This window comes from Alligator sinensis, unplaced genomic scaffold (assembly GCF_000455745.1).
Source record: "Alligator sinensis unplaced genomic scaffold, ASM45574v1 scaffold225_1, whole genome shotgun sequence".
Classification (NCBI taxonomy): Eukaryota; Metazoa; Chordata; order Crocodylia; family Alligatoridae; genus Alligator; species Alligator sinensis.
The window spans coordinates 1,896,599-1,914,657 of record NW_005842180.1 but is presented as its reverse complement, the minus strand read 5'-3'; the positions used below and the strand labels follow the sequence as shown (position 1 = coordinate 1,914,657).

General features: G+C 44.0%; 1 protein-coding gene across 6 annotated transcripts in view; it reads right to left on the bottom strand.

Annotated features, from left to right (window-relative positions):
* Positions 1-18,059, bottom strand: part of KCNN2 (potassium calcium-activated channel subfamily N member 2) — an 89,826-nt gene that overhangs the window by 56,760 nt on the left and 15,007 nt on the right. The window contains exon 1 of one of the 6 annotated variants that reach the window (XM_025207069.1): positions 12,212-12,801. The exons of the other annotated variants lie outside the window; for them this stretch is intronic. The gene's annotated coding sequence lies outside the window, so the exon portion shown is untranslated. Of the gene's footprint in view, positions 1-12,211; positions 12,802-18,059 lie in introns of those variants that run through there. 6 annotated transcript variants of the gene reach the window in all.

Below are 18,059 nucleotides of genomic sequence, written 5' to 3'. Positions count from 1 at the left end.
AGCTGTTCCACCCTGGCTGTGGTCCTCCAGTGGGAGGGGAGAAATTAACCCCCTCCCTGCCCACACCATCAGGTGCCTTAACAGGGCCATGCTGGGATGGCTGCAGTCCCTGCTGGTGGGACAGGGAAGGGAGGGAGGGAAATAAACCCCCTGCATGCTTGGATTCCCTGGGGCATCCTGACCTAGGCTGTTGCTGCTCCTTCTCCCCTTGCTGCTCCAGCAGCAGGGGTGGGGGCATGGCCAGATGTGGTCCTGACATGGCCCTGTTAAGGTGTCAGGAGGCAGGGAGGGAGGAAAGGTGTTAATTCCTCCCTCCGTCCCTTTTGCCCCAAGGGAACACAGTTGGGGTCTCCTAGCCCTGGCCACCACCTCTGCTGCTCACCTGCAGAGAGGCAGACCACAGCTGGGGGGGAGGGGGGAGGGAGAAGAGAAGAATTAACCTCTTCCTTGTCCACTTAGCCTTAACAGAGCCATGCCTGGACACATCTGGCTATGTCCCCATCCCTGCTCAGGCTACAGAGCAGAGAGGTGGGGCCACCCCTGCTCTCTGGAGCAGAGAGGACAGCTCATCCCGGGGCTGCAGAGCATGCTGGGATGCTGGAGAACTCTGTTTTAACTTAAATCAGGAAGGGTTCTGGGACAGAAGTTGCATCAACCAGTTTGAGCCAAACCAGTTAAGTCTGAAACTATATTCAACCATGTTTATGAGGTCCTTGACTTCAGGAGGTCCTTGACTTCAGGAGGGCTGACTTTGACAAGCTCAGGAGATTTGTCGGTGAGGCTTTAAGGGACCACGACCCCAAGGGGAGGGGAGTCCAGGAAGAGTGCCTGCTCCTTAAGGGAGGGATCCTAGATGCACAAGCTAAGGCTATTCCTTCTCGGAGGAAAGGCAGCAAGAGGGCACAGCAACCCCCTTGGCTCAACAAGGAACTAGCAGTCCTTCTGAATCTAAAAAGACAGACCTACAAAGGATGGAGGACAGGATCTACCTCTAAGGAGGAATCTACTGGACTGGTCTGGACCTGCAGGGAGCACACCAGGGAAGCTAAGGCTGCGATGGAACTCCAACTGGCTACAAGTATCAAGAACAATAAAAAAGTCCTTATGGATTTTTCAGAGCTCCTGAAAGTGAAGTGCCCAATGATTGGAAGAAGGCCAATGTGGTGCCTATCTTCAAGAAAGGGAGGAAAGTGGATTCAGCAAAATACAGGCCCATCAGCCTAACCTCTATCCTGGGGAAGGTCTTAGAAAAGATTATCAAAGCCTGCATGCTAGGCATGGGCTCTCAAAATCTAGCCCAAATTAGGCAAAGCCTTGGATGTGATTTATGCAGACCACTGAAAACATTAGCAGCCAGAGTTTACTGTGGAGGAGAGTTAAGGAGAAAGAGAGAAGAAATGATCATCCAAAAGCTAAACCACATGCAAGTGACTTGGCTTCAATCCTGAAATTGGCAAAACCCTTCCAAACAATTGTGACTAGGTCTGAAAATTCAGCTCAAGGACTCAAAGCTTAAGAAAAAGGCCATCCCAATAACTGCATGCCAGAGCTTTCATGGTATAGTCAACACACTGAAAGATTATATCTGGTAGTAATAGGGTGTCTACATGTGCCACTATGGCACCATTATTACTGCATCGTCATTTAGTAATTCCTTGTAGAAAAGGAATGTGATGTCGGAGGTTTTATGCCTAGTGTCACCTGTCGGTTAGGTAGCCCCGCCCCTCATCCCGCCTGCCACGACTTTGCTGGTATATTATTGTGAGAGAGTTCCAGTGGAGTTCTTATTAGATGGGTTCCCCGACACGGGTGTACTCACAGCTGTTGCCTACGATGTTCCGCGGGGCTCCGCCATCCCTACACCCCGTCCACTCGCCAACCGATCATGTGCTGGTGGGATGGTGACCTTCGGTCCTCTGCAGGCTTTCCCACCTTCGGCTTCACCAATGCAGTGACTCGGACTTAGCTGTACAGCTCTGCCAGCCTGTCCTCATCTCTCTGACTCTTCTGATCTCGCTTAGCGTCCTTCCTTCCTAACTTCCCTAGAAATAATATTCCCCTTGGGTAGGGCTGCTCCCAGAGCTGCCTTCCCTTACCCAGTGGATTCCAGGGGATTCTGCACTTGTCCCCAGCTCGCTCTCTCCTAGGGGCAGTGCTGGCAAATGCAGAGTGCCCTGTCATTCCCCTTGCTTTCCTCCTCTCAAGGGGAGTACTGGCCTCTCCCTGCTCGCTATCTGTTGCAAGTTAGGAAGTTTCCCCTTGCTTTCCTCAGCTCACAGTTTAGAGGCTTCTCCTGCCTCTTGTGCTGGTGTGGCACAGCCAAGCTGGTGCCTTTCCCTAGCAGGAGCCTCAGCATGCCAGACGTGCTGTCTGCTCGCTCTCACTCTCTCTCTGGCTCCCCCTCCCCTCGCGTGCTGCTGGGGATTTTAAACTTTCCCACAGTGGCCATATGGGCCACCGCGATTGGCCCAGATGTTTCCCTTACTGGGTACAGCTGCTTAAATAGCCGGCGTAATGCCGGCTCACGCAGCTCCAGCTGCGGCTGCAACTGCCACCGTGGTCTCGGCTCCGGCGCTGCCAGGTCTCCCGGAGGTAAGTTACCCCCTCCGGGGTTCTGTTCCGGGGTTTTGTCTGCCCCGCAGCCTCTCCTTGTGCCCATGACAGCAGCGCGCCGCCATCACAATACCAAACTTTGGGGTATAGCATCCACACCTGAGGACAGGTGGGTAATCCAGGCTGACCTTGACAGGCTCAGGAAATGGGCAGATGAGAACCTGATGGTGTTTAATACCGAAAAATGCAAGGTTCTCCACCTTGGGAGGAAAAACCTGCAGCACGTCTATAGGTTCAGTAATGCTATGCTGACTAGCACTACGGATGAGAGGGACTTGGGGGTCGGGACTGACCACAAGATGAACATGAGCCTTCAATGCGATGCCGCAGCTAGTAAAGTGAGCAAAACCCTGGCTTGCATCCACAGATGCTTCTCAAGCAAATCCCGGGACATCATTCTCCCGTTGTACTCGGCCTTGGTGAGGCCGCAGCTGGAGTACTGCGTCCAGTTTTGGTCTCCACAATTCAAAAAGGATGTGGAGAAGCTTGAGAGAGTGCAGAGGAGAGTCACATGCATGATCAGAGGTCAGGAAAACAGACCTTATGATGAGAGGCTGAGAGCTATGGGACTGTTCAGTCTGGAAAAGCGCAGGCTCAGGGGCGATCTGGTGGCCACCTATAAGTTCATAAGAGGTGTTCACCAGGATCTGGGGGAACGTTTGTTCACCAGAGCAACCCAAGGGATGACAAGGTTGAACGGTTATAAACTCCTGCAAGACCGTTTCAGGCTGGACATAAGGAAGAACTTTACTGTCCGAGCCCCCAAAGGTCTGGAATAGCCTGCCGCTAGAGGTGGTTCAAGCATCTACTTTGAACGCCTTCAAGAGAAACCTGAACGTTTTTCTTGCTGGGATCCTATGACCCCAGCTGACTTCCTGCCCCTGGGACAGGGGGCTGGACTTGATCTTCCAAAATCCCTTCCAGCCCTAATGTCTATGATATCTATGAAATTATCGTAAACCAGTTTCAGCCATTTTGAAACTGGTTTATGTACACTACGCTTATATTCTGTTACATATTTAAAGCAGTTTCTGATAACTTCAACTGGTTTATATACAACTTCTGTCCCTTGAAGACATGATCAAGTTCAGGAAAGGAGGATCCAGGGAATTACAGACTAAGCAGTCTTACCTCACTCCCTGGAAAAATCATGGATCAGGTCCTCAAAGAATCCATTTGTAAGCACGTGGAGAAGAAAGTGATTAAGAACAGTCCGCATGGATTCACCATGGGCAAGTCATGCCTGACCAGCCTGATTGCCTTCTATGATAAGGTGACTGGCTCTATGGATGCAGGGAAAGCAGCGGATGTGATATACCTTAACTTTAGCAAGGCTCTTGATACAGCCTCCCACATCATTCTTGCAAGCAAGTTGAGGATGTATGGGTTGGATGAATGGAATGTAAGGTGGATAGTCAGGCTAAATGGGTAGTAATCAATGGCTCAATGTCTAGTTGGCAGCTAGTATCAAGACGAGTGCCCCAGGGGTCAGTCCTGGGGCCAGTTTTGTTCAATCTCTTCATTAATGATTGGGAAAATGGGATGGATTGCACTTTCAGCAAGTTTGCAGATGACGCTAAACTGGGGGGTGCAGTAGATATTCTGGAGGGCAGAGTTAGGATTCAGAGTGACCTAGACAAATTGGAAGATTGGGCCAAAAGGAATCTCATCAGGTTCAACAAGGACAGGTGCAAAGTCCTACACATGACGTCTCCCCAGTCATTCATGTTTAGGTTGAGTATTAGGAAAAACTCTCTCACTAGGAGGGTGGTGAAGCACTAGAACAGGTTACCTGCAGAGGCGGTGGTATCTCCATTCTTGGAGGGTTTTAAGGTCCAGCTCAACAAAGCCCCAGAATTATCTAGTTGGGGATGGTCCTGCTGTGAGCAGGGGGTTGGACTAGATGACCTCCTGAGATCCCTTCCAACCCTAATTTTCTATGATCCCATCAAAACTAGGGGTAAACCAATAGAGATTCTTGGGGCCGATACCAATAGCCAATATTTAAGGAGGCATATCGGATGATAACTATTCGATTTCCTATACAGTTCCCTCCAGCTGGTAAGTTCGGTGTAGTGGAATGAGAGGGAAGGGGCATGCAGGGCTGCAGGCAGCTCCTGCTGCTGCTTGCACCCTGGGACGGAGTGTGCCCCCTGAATCTGCGCTGGGTGGCGTGGGGCAGGTTGCAGCTAGGGCTGTGTGGGGCTCTACTTGGCAAGGGCTGGGCTCAGAGTGGGCACCAATGGCGCTGAGAAGATGCTGCATCCACCCCAAGTTTCACTGCCATTCTGTTCCCAGTACCACTGCCACTAGCTGCAGCCCAGGCTCAATGCCCTGCCTCCACCTACGCAGCAGAAGCTACCTCCCCCCTCCCCATGACCTGCAGCTCTGCCGCTCACCACCCCGCCTAGGCAGCACCTGCTCCTGCCCCCTCCCTCACCATGGGGGGTGTTGATCTGCTCCCCCCATGCCTCTTCCACCACACTGGATTTACCAGCTGGAGACAGCTCTCCATGCTGCCGGCTGTGCTCCTTGCTGCTTGAGTGCTGCGCTGCAGCTGTGCACAGCATGGGTATTTGAAACTGGCCAAATTATTGGTCGCATTGGGCCAATATCCGATACAGTCAGTGTTCTTTATATCAGTACTGATCCAATATTGGACTGATGTATTGGTGAACCTCTAATGAAAACAGGAATAAATTAAATGGGAAAAGCAACCTTGCATTTCCTAACTTTGTGTGCATTTTCTTCTGCAAGACTGTAGTAAGCATTCTGATGTTTGACATTTTGCTTTACATACTGATCTATACTAAATGCTATTTGCAAAATATGCTTCAATTCTGCAGAGTCTATAACAGTCTAAGAGCCTAGCCTGTATCACTTTAGGAATATCATCCTTCACAATCAAAAATACCTCAAAGGATTCCATAATGAATCATTCAGTATATTCAATGGCAAGTAATACACTCATTTCTCATTTTCCTTTATCCTGTATTACATGCTTTCAGACAATGCTATTATTTTATATATTAATACCTTTCAAAAAGATTATTTTCTTCAAAATTAAGATCATGAAGCAGAATCAATTCATGTTGAAAGAATGTGAAGCAATTTTGCTGAGTGAAAAATCTCAAGACCAGAAAAAAATAATAATCATAAGTTATTTCAAATCAAATTCACTGGCAATTTTTTCTGACATGCTACAGCAAAACTAGGGAAAGTTTACTCTGTCCTTTCAGCTGTAGAGGGGGGAAATAATGCAGCAGAGCTAATGATGCATTGTTTGAGAAGAGTCTGTGACAAACTCAACAGTCTCTGGGGTGTTTTCTGTTATGGAACTAATTTCACATGTCATCACTCATTATGCAAATTATTTTTTCTTAGTTCCTTGTTTCTCCACAATAACAGCACCAATCCATGTATTCTATTCCACAAAGAAGCAATAAAGTACAAGTTTACCATTGTAAAATTTAATCTCAACAGCCACAGCTTTTCAAAATACAAATAGTTTTACTAGTGATACAATTTGCAACTGAAAGGCAGTGGAGAGGGTGACAGGACATTCAATTTTATGACCTTCAAAATTAATTGCTAAAATAAATACTGCTAAAACAAAAACGTTATTTAAGAGATGTTATAGAGTACCAGACCTTCCTATATACTATGGTTTTAGAGAAGTATATCATATATCAGTTTATATAAAATTAAACTGAGCAATTTATATAACTGATACACATTTTCAACAACGTTGGGCTTAATCCAAAAGCCCAAGGAAGCCAATGGAAAGGTTCCCATGGACTTTGAATCAGGACCGTGTGTCAAGCTAGATTACTAGTCCATTTCATTATTCTAAACTATTACTGCATGTATACGTTTTTTCATAAGGGAAAGTTTTTATTTATCTTTATGCTTTCACACTGTTTGAAACTAGACAGGTTTTGCTGAATATTTATAAGATACTACCAAACTTGAACAATGTTTACTTGAGATCCATCTGAAAGTTGTGCCAGGTTTCATCAACAGTCTGTTGCTGATGTGTAGGTGACAATTAGTACATGTAATTTCACAGAATGCGAGGAAGTAAAAAGTATTACATTTTGTGATATGGGAAACAAAGGAAAAGCATTTGTCAGATAAATATTTTTCGATTTAATTTTTATATGTGACACTCTTTAGCATGTTACTGTAACACTCTTTACAATTACTTTCTTTTTCCCCCCCAAGTTTTTACCCTTAGTCACCTCTACACTCAGGGTAGGAATATATTTCATGCCAACTGTCCAAGGATGACTGAAATCTAGCTGTTCAGCAAGAAACAGCAAGTTGAACTTGTGGTTCTGTAGTCATATATAAATGACAATGTGCAGTCTTCTCAAAGTGTACAATTGCGCGAGTTATGCCCACAGGAAAATTTAGCCCAGTTTTGGGCTGAGAGATCAAATTGAGCCTTTTTGCATTGGTCAGTAGTGCTTACTTGGAATTCTACTTTTCACTGTACTGCTCAGCTCCACAGTCATCTAGTACATCCTGGAATTTATAAGTAGAAGACAGCAGGTGATAATTAAATGTCACTAGATCAAAATAGGGGGTTTAATTGTCGCAAGTTACCAAATTTTTCCTAGCCTTCCACTGATATCAGTAATTAAATAAATATGCATTTCTTAGTCTACTCTGGACTTTCAGCTTCAGGAGATGAGGGAATGTATTAGTTTATTCTTACCAAGGAAAAATTGTCTCTTTCTCCACAGATAATGTTCAGTACTCAGCAGACAAACATTTATTGGACTTAGAAGCATAGAAAAATCAGGGTTGTAAGGGATCTCAGAAGGTTGTCTAGTCCAATCCCCTGCGCTCAAAGCAGGACCGTCCCCAATTAGAATATCCCAGCCAAGGCTCTGTCTACCTGGGTCTTAAAAACCTCCAAGGATGGAAATTCCACAACATCTCTGGGTAACCTGTTCCAATGCTTTACTACCCTCCTAGGCTAAGTACAGACAGTCAAAAATTCCAAGACTGAATTTATTCAGTCTTCACAGTTTAGTCTAAGTTGCACAGACTGAATCGATAAGCAACTGAGTAGACTTTCACTTTTGGTTCTGGAAATGCGGCCACATGCCTTCAGAGGCCCACGCCAGAAGCCGGGAAAGAATGGTGCTCAAGCACATCTCCTTACTAGGCTGGAGCAGACAGCTTGGGCCAAGGCTAGCACATCCACCTTGCGAGGTACGGTTTGTGTGGGAGGTACAAAGCATCCTGGGATGCTCGGGGACTGTGAATTAAATTGTATCTGGAGGGAATCTGGGATAGAAGTTCAATAAACTGATTTAATCTAAATTAGTTGTCTGGTACTATGTCCATCCAGGTTGATCTTAAACCGGTTTTGGCCATTTTGAAAGCAGTTTATGTGCACTGAATTTCTGTTGTGTTACTGATTTGAACTGGTTTCTGATCACTTACACCAATGTGTGTGTAACTTCTGTCCCTAGACCTACTGACTTCCCTTGCTGCAACTCGACTTATAGGACTGTAAACAGAAATAGTTTTTTAGTCAGTTCTGTAGGAATAAATAAATGTTGTAACAGCAGAAATGTGCTTTCAGTCTTGATATCAACCTACATAAACACATCTATACTACCTAAATATATTGATAGTAATAAGAATATTATGAACATTTATTTACTGCTCAGGTGCAATGTCAAGTTTAAAGCCAGAAGTATTACTCAACCAGATATGCTGAATAAAAAAGGAAAGCCTCTCAATTTTCATACCAAATAGAGTGATTTTCTCTGATCTGCCTATCTGAGGGTTTTTGACTAATACTCAACCTCATAGAACAGACTTCACAGAGTCTACAGTTTTTTCCTAGGAAATGGCTTAATTTAGGGCAGAGGGACTTTTCTTTTGGTGTAGAGCAGACAGAAGGCAGACCAATGCTTTGTTACATGTCATCATGGGTGGACCTAGAATTTTGAAAGAGGGGGTGCAGATGGTGCAGTGTATCATCACCAGGGATCCTGGTTTTCTGTGTTTAAAAATCGCAAATTCTCTTATTTAAAACAACCCTCCCCCTTGAAAATTCTATGATTAAAAAACCCCAAATCTGCATTTTCTGTGATTAAAATGAGTCATGTTGCAACCGAGTAGTAAATAAGTGTGCATAAAATGAATCAGTTTTGTAACTGAACAGACATCCCAGAAATGCAGTGGCTCAGGCTAGAAGTCGGGGGCGCGGGTGGGGGGAGTGGGGGGGGGGGGGGGGGGGGTGCCAGAGCAGCCCTCCCCTCACTTCTACAGGGCTGAGATGAGGAGGGCATGGCCAGGCCCCGGCAGGATGCTCTGACTATTCCTCCCGTCTCCTAAGCAGCCCAGCAGGGAATGTTTATCACCCCTAAATCAGTGCTTATCAACCCATTAAGAAAACAAAGCCTCTCTCCATTAATTAATGGAGCTCTTCTTAGAACAGGTCTTCCAAGAAAGGACATTAAAGCCACCTGTTGATTAGCTTCAAAAACCCTGTCTGTCTGTAGTCTCTCACAGCATGGACTGTAGCCAGCATGTGGTCTGCTGGCTAATCAGTGCCGGATTTAGGCATAAGCTAAGTAAGCTTCCGTTTAGGGCCTCACATTATGAGGGGCCTCTAAACCAACCCCCAGGCCACAAAGGGTCAACTGCCAGACCAGAAGTGACCACAGACTGGCAAACCGCAGCCCCAAGTAGAGAGGCCGCAACTCCTCCCGCAGGACCCGCCACAGTTGTGGTTGAGGTTTGGGCCTGCCTCCTGCCCCAGGGGGTGAAAATATCTTTACTTGTGTTCTGGCTGGGAATTCCAGTCATGGGGCTCCACGTGGCAGTCCACAGTTTGCCAGACCATGGGCATTTCCGGTCTGCAGTTTGCTGGGCCGCAGCATAGAAAGGTTGGGAACCCCTAGCTTAGGTCCCATCATAATTCAACCCTGTAGCTCATGCTGAGGTGTCTGTGTAAGGCAGATGGGAGTGGGGAATAATCCCTGCTTAGCAGGGGGAAGCCAGGCAAACGCGCTGTGCCTGCAAGTCTTTGCCAGAGTTCTGGCCAGGGAGAAGAGGAGGGGGTCCAGCCCTGCTGTGGAGCAGAGAGTCCAGTCCAGAGAGCATACTGGGATGCTGGGGGTGTCTGGTTTATCTTTATTCAGCAAGGAGTCTGGGACATAAATTGCATAAACCAGTTTGACCCAAATCAGTTAAGTCTGATACTATTTTCAACCAGGTTTATCACAAAACGTTTTCAGCATTTTTTCAAACTGGTTTATGTGCACTGAACATCTGTTCTGTTACAGGTTTAAACAGGTTTTTGATCACTTAAACCAGTTTGTGTGTCATGTCTGTCCCTAGCCATAGAGCTTAAGGGAGTTGTTCAAGGTTATAGGAGATGTTTGGGAAATCTAGAAACAACCCTCAAATCTCTTGACTCCTCTTCCGGCCCTTGAATCACATTATCTCCTGCATGATTAGTCAGTCAGCTCACTACATTGTCCATGCATTTGTTGACTAATACACGTTGAACAAAAAATCATTCAGATATTTCATATTATTGGCAAAACTAATGCCCACCATATCAATAGAGTAACTAAAGAAAAAAAGAAGTTACTATGGTGCGGCCCTTGAAAACTTGCTGAATTTTGGTTTTAATCTTTTTTTCTGGATAAAATGAAATGTCCCAGTCTACTGCTCTGAGCCTATAAATGGACATTGCCAAATAATTAAAAAGTTGTGCCACGAAGCGTTCCTATAGGGGAATTCTTGAGGTGTGCAGGTTCAGGCTCCTGAAGCCCTGGAAGTGCCTGCCTGGGGTACCTGGAGAGTACAGGCAGCTTCAGCCTTTCTGAGCTGTCCTGCCTTTAAAAAGATTCTGCCACAAGGTAGTGGCACACATTTGTACTACCTTTTGTCATGGACACAAAGATGAGTATCTGTGACAAAACTAAACAGACATCTGTTTGCTCTCATTTTAAGGCACCATAAAAATGTTTATGGTGGCACAAAAAAGACATCTCTTTGTAACCTAAGCAAACTGGCTTAGCGCACAAAGTTTTTGACCAAGCCCTTGACCTGTGCTGTAAATTTCTCTCAAAATTCCACAAGTATCATAAATTTCACTACAGAATGTATGATAACTGAAGACCAACAGCTCTCTTCAACTGCAGCAACCTGATTGTTTATAAGTATGCAGATACCAACACAGTATGCAATGGAAAGTAGCCATGAGAGCAGGAAAAACAACCTAAGCAATCTTCTTGGGAGCCTGATTCCATCATTAAAAAGCACATACACCCCAGTTTGGTACCTGGCTTATAGAAGAGACTTCTATCCAGTGCTGGCATATGAAGACAAGAAGAATAAGTAATGTCACTATTCTTTAGTGAGCGCTGACAAGCTTCTCCACCGTTAAATGACTTACATGTATCACACTTTTTTAAAAAGTATTTGGGGAAAAAAAGATGTACTGCAGTAGAAGATAATTTTCTTTTATGTAGGAGGTTGAATAAGCAGGGGACAGTTTCAGAAGTTGTTAGTAAATAGGTGTCTAATGGCTTTCTGAAAAGAAGTTTGATCAACAATGCCAAGAAAAAAGCACATTTGGAGGTGAAGATGGCTCTGAAATTTCACTTTTCCATGAATAATGATTCTGTAGCTCTAACATTTTGATTTTAAGCAACATTTTTCATGGTAGTATCTATTTTTTGCTTCAAGAAAACATAAGAAATCACTTTTCTCTAAAAAAAATTCTGTAGCAACACAATTTAATGTGGAAGTGAAATAACTGTATTTTTTAAATGTTACTATTATGTGCTATAGATTAAAAGAATTAAATAGTATTATGTGAATGCTGAAAGCGGCTGCTCAAATGTGTTCCCTAAAACTGACCGACCAGCAACTCAAATGTTATGTAATCTGTGTGTACTCTTATTCTACCTCCTGCATTATTTTGCACTTACTGCAGATACCAACACAGTATGCAATGGAAAGTCACCCGATGTGTTCTAATTACAGCATGTCAGAGCAGACTTGATTAAGCGCTCCAGCAGACTCTAGTGTCTCATGCATCAGTGTCCCCATGCTTAAAAATGGTGGTGGGGATGCTTTAACTAAAGTTCATTTGATAAGCTTTAGTTAAAGTGCTCCTGCCCCCATTTTTAAGCGTGAGGACGCTCATACACGATGGGATGTTGATGTGGGGACACGAATACACAAGATGCTCTGGGCACTTTAATTAGAGCGGCTCACAGAGAGATGCTCCAATTAAAATGCCCTCCCCCCAACTCCTGAAACACATGTATAAATGACCTAGATGTCTCACTGTTGACAATATTCCTTGAGACAATTCCTTCATACCATTTACCTGAGTATTGCCAGCTACTCCAAGATACTTTCAGGCCTTGCTGATTCAAATCCATTTAAATTTATTGAAAACTTCTCCGAAATGTTCTTTACTTATCATTAACTGTTCCCTTCTTTGCTTATATTAATTATGTGATCTGATCTCATTCATTTTTTATGAAGCTTGAAGCAAATGAGACATTGAGTAGCTCCAGTTCTGTCACATATTCTATTGAAAGCTTACCTTCCATATTAAGCAGCCAGCTGGCATCTTCCTTCATCTTTTATTTCCATCTGACATATTTGTAGGATCCCATTCTTCTTGTCTTTAACATCTCCTGCTTGCTAGCTGTAACTTTTTTTTCCATCTTTCCCGATTGTCCCTATGGGTTCATACTCTGCCTCTGTATACTGCATTAGCAGCACTCCTTTCATTCCCTTGCTCACATCTCTTTAGTGGCAGCAATTACAGAATGTTCTTAGATGCACTCTGCAATTTACTAACATTGAGAAATGCCTCTTACTACAGGTGTATGAAGCTCTCACCACTTGAAATTCACACAAGCCTGGATCTGGGAGCCATAATCTATTCCAAAGCTCATGAGGCCAGTGAAGCCTTTGTTAGTTTCAAATTGGATAAGACCCTAACCGTGTGCACAGCCCAGGATCTTTCCCATGTCTTTTATCCTCTGTGGATGGATAATATGCACTTGCAAGAATCACCTTGTCTCTAACCTTAATTCCAGATGTTAGGGGTTGACCCATTTACCTCCTGTCCCCTATGCCACAGGATTCAGAAGCCTAATAAATTACACTTTATCCTTTTTCTCATGTCACAGGTAGGATTCTCCCCCTCTGCTCTAAAGATAAATTAAGGGAAGTATGGTTCTCTTTCCTCTGTCTGGGTAAAAAGGCTCAATTGCTCAAACACCACCATATTTATGAGAAAGAGAAACATGCTAATTATTGCTGTAATATTTCCAAATAGCACTGGCACCGAGAAATGTGTGGTTTGGCTCTCCTTTCCTCCCTGCCCCTTTATTTTCTTCTTATGAAGGGCCATGTCTACATAACATGCTGACTGAGTAGTAGCCAGAGACTGCCGTGTGATGCTACTGCACAGTAGAAACTGTAACTTGATGCTACTGCCTCAGGCTACTGCGTAGTGGGCATCACAAAAAAAAAACAAAACGCTCATCGGTGCTACTGCACAGTAACTTAGGTTAGCACAGTAACTCCGGCTACTGTGCAGTCATTTAGTTCTTGTTTATACTAGTACTAAATGACTGCACAGTCTCATGTAGACACAGCCACTGTTTACTTGTGTTACAGCATTATATTGGACTCTCACTTGGAGATCATGATCCCATCATGCTGAGCTCAGTACTATCATAAGAAAGTTTCTGCTGCAAAAAAGCTCGCTGTATAATTAACTTGGAAAACTGTATCCAGCCTTTACTATTACTTATCTCATATCCATATTTTTCCACCAAGAGGTTTGGGCCACATTCTCCTTTTACCAAATTCGATGGGAGTTTTGTCATAGACTTGTTAGCACAGAATAAAGGTTATGATTTTTTGGTTGGTTGGTTGGGTTTTGTTTGTTTTATTTTTAAACTATAATGCTAATGAATTTTAAAAAAAAAATCCAGCTTCTGGCTAGGTCCTGATTAGGTTGCTGACATCTGTGATGTCAGCAGTGCTATTAAGTTTGGTATTTGAGACCTTGCTAGTCTCATGGAAACCTAAACATGTTCCCTTGACACTAACCCTTTCCCAGCTAATAACACTGTTGATCTTAGATACAGCAATAACATACTAATGGCACTCTAAGTACAATCTAATATTATACTGTTAGAAACACTGTTGAGCTGATTATGTTTGCCAGGAAATAAGACTTCAACTTGTAATAATGGATTACAGCAAAAACTCCCCAAAACTTCCGAATGGAGTGTTGTAACTTTTGATAAAGGTATAAAATATATATAAGAATTCATTCTAGGTTTTAAGTTTTAGTTTGTACATGAGGAATATAGGAAGTAGACATTTTTTAAAAAGATGCAAGGAAAAAAAAAGATTCTTCAAAATTGGGAAGTTAAACTTTAAGATAAAAGTTTTGCCAATCCATAAAGAGATGCAGTTAACAGCAGCCCCTGGTATTGTTTCAGGATCAGCAGATATTCCACATAAGATACTGTGTTTATATACTTATTAAATATATTAATCTACATTCTGCCTAGACATACCCTTTCTTACAGAACCTGACAATCCAACAAACTACACTGGAGAGGCCACATCTGGAATATTGCAGTTTTGGGCCCCCCACTATAGAAAGGATGTGGACAAATTGGAGAGACAGGCAGAGAGCAATGAAAATGGTTAGGGGGCTGGGGCACATAACTTCTGAGGAGAGGCTGAGGGAACTGGGCTTATTTAGTCTGGACAAGGTAAGATGAGGGGGGTGGTATTTAATTACAGACTTCAGCTGTCTGAAGGACAGTTCTCACTGATGGCACATAACTAGGGTGACCATCTGTCCTGTTTTGGCCAGGACAGACCCAGAATTCAGAGGCTGGTCCCAGCCAGCTATTCAGAATTAACAGGAAACAGAGTTGCAGTATGGCCAGGAGTCAGAGCAGTGCAGAGTGCCTTGCAGCTGAGCAGGCAGGCTCTACTGCCTGCCCAGCATGCTGCCCTGCCCCCATCAAGTTGTGACAGTTCCTCGGAGGGGGAGGCAGGGCACTGTCCCAGATGATATCCCAGATTTCCATGTGGTCAACCGATATATAACAGAACAAGGAGCAATAGTCTCAAGTTGCAGTAAGGGAAGCTTAGGTTAGACATTAAGAAAAACTGTCTCACTAGGAGAGTAGTAAAACACTGGAATAGCTTACCCAGAGGAAGTGGTGGAATCTCCATTCTTGGAGGTTTTTAAGTCCTGGCTAGAAAAAGTCTTGGCTGGGATGATCTAGTTGGGGAAGGTCTTGCTTTGAGCAGGGGGGTGGACTAGATGCCCTCCTGAGGTCCCTTCCAACCCTTCTACGATTCTATGAAACTGCATACTGTAACAACAAGTGGCTCAAATGTAAAATGTCTTTAATAAACGCAGTTCAAGATAATGACAGGCAGAACGACCAAGTTCTGCCTTCTGGACAAAACTCCTGTGTCCTGGTGGAAAAAAAAGAGGGGTCTGGTGCTAAGCAGCGGAGAGGGAAGCAAGGCAGTCAAACCTTACCTGCCCTGGGGACTCAAAGGCATGTACTGCTGTCACCATGTCCCTGCACCTGGCTTCTACAGTTGGGCCATGGGGGACTGCTTCTGCCTAGCTTCTGTGCCAGGTGGCACAGGGCTGCTCCTAGTATGGCAAAAATGCCCTGCTTGGGAAGTGCCATTCTGGCACTCTCTCAAGTTGCCATTGAGGGTTGGTTCCCTGCTCACTCTCCTCCCAATTATGCTACTGATATAGAAAGCAGGAAAAACTATAGCAGGCTGACTACACTGTGGGGCTAATTTTCAGTGACTTTTTTTCTTTTAAAGTTAAAATTTGCAAGTCAGGTAGACATGTAAGCACTAAAGTTTCCCCCCCCCCCCCCACAGTTTATGTGCTGATGTAGAAAGCTGCATGTAATATTTTTCCATGTGCAATATGTACGTGCAAGAACAGAGTAAAAGCCTTAGCCTAGATGAAAGCTTACTACATGAATATAAATGAGTGGCTAACGAGGAGAGATCAGAATCCCAGAAGAGATCACTCATAAACAGATTAAGCAAATCAAAGTGCACAAGAGCAAACAATCAATTTGCATAGCTGAGACTGACACACATTATATTTAGTAAAATTTCTTTTCTACCAGTCTGCATCTAATATTGCTCACTCTATTGCACCTGCTGTCATAAAGGTCGTCATATCAAGTAACAAAAATCAGCAGGACAGCAAAACGATCTGGGCTCACAAACCAGATCCTGTTTGATACCTAGAATCCTTAATTCCCATTAATAGGAACAAAATGTTCTGCTCCCTAAAGGGTCAAGCCCACAGAAAGAATGCCTGCAGATTTCAATGACAGTACACAGTCTCCTCTGACCAACAGTGACTTATGGTGGGAAATGTTATGATGCTGATTACACCATGACATGTACCTTCCTTGCCTAGTCCTTCCTGAAGTAGACAAATGCTGAATCAATCAGCTATTACATAAAAGCATCAACAAAGCCCCACTAAAGAGCCTGATCTATATCGACACCGGGCAAATCAGGTCCAACTATCATGCAGCCTCTTCCAGATATGTGCTGGGCTTGGCACGGGAGCATGCCAAGTATAAAGTGCCGGTTTTGGGTTTGTTTGTTTTTTTAACGTCTGCAAGCATCAAGTGCAGGGAAGGAAGTTTGGAATTGAAGCATCAGTCATTTACTCTGAATTACACTGATCTTAAGAGAGAAGTATATATATTTTGAGAAACCACAAGACCCAGACCTGTTGTGGGCAAATGGGTTCCTTCTGATTTTCCTTAGGACTGTTGGTGTTATAGCAGAAATGCACACTTCACCTAATTTGATGTGTGGATCACAAAGAAAAGTAAGACTGTCCCTAGAAATGTTATAAAATTTTGTTCTATTACGTGCTGGTTACAAACAAGTCTAAGGACAGAGGACCACAGCAATGAACCATCAACTATGCCAATATTTTGTGAAGCTGCCACTGCTGATCTCCACAGGCAGCCTGCCAAGACTACTAAGTGAGTGTCCCGAGTTTGTGGTACAGGAACTTCTTGTTCACTTGCTAGTTTACAAATTATTTTCAGGTGTTTTGTCACATTACTGCATAGCTAGGAGGACTGAGTTCCTCCGTATTTGTTAATTACACGGAAGTCATGTTGTTTGATAATTCATCTGGACTGGTTCTGAAGAAAGTAGGAAGAGTTTGCATACATCAAGTACTGCTCTTAGCCTCAGTACACTAAAATGAACTACTGACTTCCATAAAGTCTAAGCACCCAGTGTCATTCACTTTGGCATATGGGCTCCCCAACTTAACACTGAGGCACCAGTCAATTTTCCTGGTTGACTATAGAAGGGGAAAAAAATGGGAATACTTATGCACACTCTCTCTTTGTTCTTGTGCTAATTGAAGGATGTACATTATAGGAACTGAAACCAACACATTATCTTGGCAGTGCTTGCCAGAAATGGAAACCAAGCCAAGTCATGCTGACAAACAGCAGCAATGAAATCTTGAAAGTGGTGTCACATGCATACAAAATAACACATGATCCAGGAAGGAAGGAAAGGCAATGATGCAAAGATACCCGAGGACTGAACTGAAGCCAGTTTATTACCTTAGACTTAGTGTAAAACCTCTCTAGAGGTAAAGAGGATTTCACTGCCATGGAATTCAAAATTGCTTCAAAATTTGGACTGATGTCAAAGAGTTTTATTTACCACAAGACCAAGAGAGTGGAACAGAAGCATAAGTGTCTTGGCCAACTGCTGCACCTGATTAAAGGATGCCCCTTTTTATCAGCCAATCATCTAAGTATTGGAAACATCTAAGTATCTATTAACATACGTAACTGCTGCCACTGCCAGGTCATTCATAAATGCTCTTGGTACAGTTTAAAACAAAGGTGGCACAGTGCACCACGCCAATTATAAGTCTGGGAAACTGGCTGTGTGGTTGATGAATGGGAAAACAAACACCTTTCATGACCGGAGGTGCAAACAAACCTCCTTGATCAAGTGAGAAGATAATGTGTCCATTCTGAGTCTCAAATGATCATAGGATCATAGAAAAGTAGGGCTGGAAGGGACCACATCAGGTCATTTAGTCCAGGCTCCTGTTCAAGGCAGCAACATCCCCAACTAAACAATTTAACCACAGTCTGTCTAACCTGCTCTTGAAAACTTCCAAGACTGGAGATTGCACAACTTCCCTAGGTAGGCTGTTCCAATGCCTGCCCACCCTCATAGGCAGTTCTTCCTAATCTTCAGTCTAAAATTTCCCTTGATGCAGCTGAAGGCCATTACTCCTGGTCCTGCCCCCTACAGCCACAGAGAAAAGCCCATCTCCATCCTCTCTGTAACTGCCAACTGCT